Source organism: Lontra canadensis, unplaced genomic scaffold (genome assembly GCF_010015895.1).
Source record: "Lontra canadensis isolate GAN:19392208 unplaced genomic scaffold, GSC_riverotter_1.0 scaffold81, whole genome shotgun sequence".
In the NCBI taxonomy this organism is placed as follows: Eukaryota; Metazoa; Chordata; class Mammalia; order Carnivora; family Mustelidae; genus Lontra; species Lontra canadensis.
The window spans coordinates 626725-632552 of record NW_022631075.1 but is presented as its reverse complement, the minus strand read 5'-3'; positions in this window follow the sequence as shown (position 1 = coordinate 632552).

The following is a 5828-nucleotide window of genomic DNA, read 5'->3' as shown; positions in this document are numbered from 1 at the left end:
TCTTGATATGAAATGTTTGTTGGTTACCTCTCAGTAAACTGGAAGACATGATGTCATTTCTTTTACACCAGCATTACCAGCACCAAGGTGGCCAAGAGAATTGCCTTGCCTTTTCCCCTTCCCTGAAAGGGCTTTAAAAATGTGGAGCCCTGGGCGCCTGGGTGCCTCAGTGGGTTAAGCCTCTGCCTTCAGCTCAGGTCATAATCTCAGGGTCCTGGGATCGAGGCCCGCATCGGGCTCTCTGCTCAGCGGGGAGCCTGCTTCCTCCTCTTTCTCTCTCTCTCTCTGCCTGCCTCTCTGCCTATTTGTGATCTCTCTCTCTCTCTCTCTGTCAAATAAATAAACAAAATCTTTTGAAAAAATTTTAAAAATGTGGAGCCCCAACTAAGGTATAATGAAAACCTGATGTTTAAAGGCAGGAAACCTTCTCTTCCCTTCTAGTCATGTCCCTCACCCCCCCAGCCCAGCAAAAACTAAATTAAAATTTAAAAGCTACCTATACCCAAAGGGGATTCAATGATCAGGAAAGGAATTTTCTGGTAGGAAAGCAAAGGACACCAAGAAATTTGAGTGACCTTCATGATTGCCTCTTGGACAAGATCATTGGAGAATTTCATTAATTTCATTTCATCTTTCACTTTCTTTTTATTTGTAGACTTAAGCCTACTTCAAATAACCCAGTAGATTTTAAAGGTATCAAGCATTTCACATTATTGGAATGTTTTTGATTGGCTGATAATGGAAACAGGTTTTATAACCACATTGTCAGCATTTGCTTGCCTTGTTTGAACTTGATTATGAATTTTTTGAGGGCAGCAACTGTCCTCTCCTGTATTAATATGCAAAGAATCTTGTGGACACTTAATATATATTCAATGGATGATGATAAAAGATTTAAAAAATGACGTTCCTTTGGTTCATGCATAATAAAAATAATACCTCCCCACAGAATTGTTTTGAGTTTCAGTTTCCAAACCATGACATGCTGTTGACTGCTTCCATGTCTGTGCCTGGAACCCTCAGTCTGGAATAACCATTCATTTCACATCCACAGTTTGTCTCTCCTGTTGGTTGGCAGGTGCCTGGTCTTCCAGATAGACGCAATTCCTCACTAACTTACTTGTGAAGCCTGATTTGATCCACTCAATGGTAGATAAATATGGCTACTTAATGTTGAATGAACGAGCATCTGGTGCCTAATGAGAGCGGGATATACATTTGCTTTTTCATCTCTATCCCCTTTTCTACTTAATCCTAACAATTTGCTCTTTAAGTGACTTGATACTGCTGCTTCTCTTTTTCTTCTTAAAGCCTTCCAAACTCAATTAGATAAGGACAGATAACACTCTGAATGGGAAAGAGGGAGTGGACAATTGCTAACGATAACAGAATCTACAGGACGACAGCAACAACAACCAGGCAGCTTATTTCAAATATGAAAAAAATTGAGGGAAAATACTACCCATGAGTTCTTTGTGAAAAATTACTTGGCGATGTGAAATAAACTCAAATAAGAAATGAGTCAAAATAAAAAATTAAGAACTGACATTTTGCAGTAAGCCAATCTATTTAAATGGAGGACTAAGACCAAGCAATGACTATGAGACAGAATGAAACCATTACAAACCCTGACACAATAAAAACCCATTTGTTCATATGTTCATTAAATGCATATCATTTAATACCTGCTCTGTGCCAGGCAATGTTGTAGGCAGTGTGGATACAATCAAAAAGACAAAGTCCCAGTCTTCGTAAAACTTAGATTCTAATGGGAGAGACATATGATAAACATATGTGCATATATTATCTAAATGTATAATATCAGATAATAATGAATGTTGTGAAGAAAAATAAACAGTGTTAAGGGATAGAGAACTATCAGGTGCCACTGTAAACAGTGTGGTCATGGAAGACCTCTCTGAAAAGATAATGTATGAGCAAAGAACAGAATAAAATAAGGGAAAGAGCTATGCATATATCTGGGAAAGGACATTCTAGGCAGTAGAACATGTCAATTCCCCTCAACCAAAGATCACCAGGAACATGCCCATAGTTGACAAGTTGGGTTTATTATTCTTTGCAGGGAGGGAGAAGGCTCACCATAGGGAACTGTGGGCTGTTTCAGTAAGAAGACATTAGAAAGAACCTATTGTAGTATTTGGGCAATTTAGGGGATGATCTAAGGAAAGGGGAGCTCCTTCTAGATCAAATGCTGTCAGAAAGCAGCACCGTATGACTGGGCATCTCAGTAAATCTTATTTCTAGGGAGGGCAGAAGAGAGCAGGAATAAAGCTGTAATTGAAAAAGTAGCAGTTACCCATTTGGGCCAAGAGAGGGGATGTCTGGTGTTTTCTGAGTGACACAGTGACCTTTTTAAAAAAGTCTATGATTAGACAAAATTACAAATTGGTCTTGTTTTGCCTTACTTCAGTCTCCTAGTGACTTTGTCTTAGATTAATGTTATGTCCAACAGAAGAACATGGCCTGAATGCCCTGCTAGCTTCCAGATATCAGGGCTAGCACTCTGGACTCTGAATCCAGCAATGATATCAGGGCTGCCTCCCCTTCCCCATTCTCAAACAGCAAGTAGAAAGCTATAAGAAATAAAATTTAGAGGACGTGGAAGAGGTACAACAGTGTTCTTCTCATCTTCAACCAAAAATAGTCATTTAATACTGCATTATTATTGTACGTGACATACTTATGTTGGGTCGGCGGCCCTGAGAATGCAGGAGGAACAATAAAATGGTCGCCAGGCCGCCATCTTCCCCTACCTAGGACTTTCCTGCCAGAAGAACATCTGTCAAGAACACATCACCCTGAGTAAACCAAAACCTATGCGAGAATCAGAAACCAGCCACTTTGGGACTTTCCAACCCCCAACCTCTAACCTTACCAAATATGGTTATGAGCCCCTGCCCTGCCCTGGCCTAATAAAAGTTCACTCAACCCCTTCCCCTGCGCGACTTCCCTGACTCTCCTCTCCTGAGTCGTGGAACCTCACCCAAGGGTGCCTTTAATAAACCTTGCCTTGTGCCTATCTCGCCTGGTGTCGTGTGTATCTCACTTGTGAAACCTTACATTTGGTGCCGAAACCCAGGAGGAGATTGAGCCCCCACTTTGGTGAGGAGGCTCTCTCCTGTCCCTCTCTCCTGTCCCTACCGGGTCCCTGGACCTGCCTCTCCGAGCGCCATTTCCGAGACTGTGGTGAGTTTCCCCTGATTCCGAGTCTCTCCGGAAAGCCCTGTCCGAATCGTGGCCGTGTCAGGGCTGACCCCGCCGGTCACCAGGTGACCCCCCGCAACTCCGGGAGTTGGGACATGTCCTAACCTCCACGGCAGTCGACACAGTCTTTCCACAACCCAGTGTTGGATGAGGGGACGCCTTCCTCCAGCCCTCGGAGTGCCTGGCAACGAATCATGGGGACCTCCCAATCCAAATTCAACTCCAAAACACCCCTAGGGTGTCTACTGGCTAACCTTAAGACCCTGGAACTGGACCAGGACCTGTGAAAACAATGTCTCATACATTACTGTACTGTCGCTTGGCCACAATACCGATTAGACAATTAGTCCTAATGGCCTTCGGAAGGCACATTTGATTATCAGATTCTCATGGACCTAAATAACCTCGGCAGACGCCAAGGCAGATGGGCAGAGGTCCCTTATGTTCAGGCTTTCTGAACTGGCGCCCTCGTCTACCCCTACCCTTCCCCACTCCTACCCCAACTCCTGGAAAAAACCCCTTCCCATCCTGCTATTGCCCCCACCGACTCTCCCCTCTCATCTCCTTTGAGGCCAACCCCGATAACTACATAAAGGGATTCCAATATCTGGCCCAGGCCTATGACCTCACCTGGCACGACCTACATGTGGTCCAAACCACCATCCTCACCACAGAGGAGAGGGAGCGCATTCAGGCTGCTGCCCGAGAACATACTGATCAGGTCCATCTCACTGACGCCACCATGCCCATTGGCGCTCAGGCGGTCCCAGCTGTAGAACCCGGATGGGACTATCAGAATGGCAAGATGGCTGCCGGTGCCACGACCACATGGTCCAGTGCCTCACTGCCGGCATGCCGGCAGCCTCCAACAAGGCCATCAATTATGATAAAATTAGGGAAATCATTCAGGAACCAAATGAAAACCCAGCCATATTTCTAAACAGACTTACTTAGGCGCTGACTCAATACACTCACCTAGACCCGGCCTCCCTGGCAGGGGCGACTGATTTAGCTACCCACTTGATTTCTCAAACTCCCATTTCTGATCTGGTGAAAATGGCATTTAAAGTCCTTAACTCCTGAGAGGAGGCAGCGGAACTTAAGCGCCAAGCCAGGCTCCAACAGAAGGTCCAACTGCAGACCCAAGCCCTGGTAGCAGCCCTGAGGCCAGCAGGTTCTGGGGGTCAACAGAAGGGAGCACCTAATTGTGCCCCTCCAGGGGCCTGCCTCAAATGCGGAGCCGAGGGACACTGGGCCCGTCACTGCCCCAATCCCAAAGCGCCTACTAGGCTGTGCCCTCAATGCCGCATGATGGGCCACTGGAAATTGGACGGCCCGAGCCTCGGGGGATCCCCGGCGCCTCCACGTGGGGGTGACCCTGAGACGGTAAGTCCCGCCTTCTAACTACTCCATCGGAGGATGATTGACGAGGCCCAGACTCGGACATCCCTCTCACGCACACCAAGCCCAGGGTCACGCTCCAGGTAGCGGGTAAGTCCATTTCCTTTCTGTTGGACATGGGGGTTACTTATTCCGTCCTGCCTTCCTACTCGGGTCCTACTCGTTCCTCCCCAGTTGCAGTCATGGGAATTGACGGTACTTCCTCCACTCCAAAGGCCACCCTCCCCCTCTCATGCAGCCTGGATGGATTCCCCTTCTCACACTCCTTCCTCATCATCCCTTCGTGTCCTGTTCCCCTACTAGGCAGGGACATCCTCCACAAGCTTCAGGCCACCATATGTCTCTCTCCCTCTCCCTTGACTTCTGCTCACCTCATTCTTCCCCTACTCACCTCTGACTCACCCTCTATCCCGGACTGCCTCCCCTCTGTAGGCCTGCAGGTATGGGATATTTCCAGACCTATAGTAACAACCCACCACACCCCAGTTAAGACAGGACTCAAGGAAGAGTCTACATTTCCATCCCGCCCACAGTTCCCTGTCTCGATGACTCACCCACGAGGACTATTATCGACCGCCTCCAGCAGCAGGGTCTCCTTATCCCCATTAACTCTCCATGGAACACCCCCATCCTTCCCATTAAAAAAACCCTCAGGAGCCTATCGCCTGGTACAGGACCTAAGACTCATCAATAAGGCAGTAGTCCCACTCCATCCGGTGGTTCCCAATCCTAACCCTCCTTTCCAGCGTCCCCCCACGCACTACCCACTTCTCGATCCTGGATCTCAAAGACACATTCTTTACTATCCCCCTCTATCCAGACTCCTATTTTCTCTTTGCTTTCACCTGGGAGGACCCTGAAACACATATCTCTGGACAATTAACCTGGATGGTCCTGCCCCAGGGCTTCTGAGATAGCCCCCATACCTTTGGTCAGGCCCTGGCCACAGACCTCCAACAGTGCACCTTCCCCTCCAACAGTGGACCTTCACGGCCAGCACTCTCCTCCAATATGTAGATGATCTCCTCCTCTGCAGCCCCTCCCTCCTTTCCTCTCAGGAGGATACTGCCACTCCGCTCAATATCCTGGGCATGAAGGGATACCGAGTGACACCTTCCAAGGCCCAACTCTGTACTCCCTCAGTCACCTACTTGGGAATATTACTAACTCCCACTTCCAAATCCCTCACAGGAGATCGTATC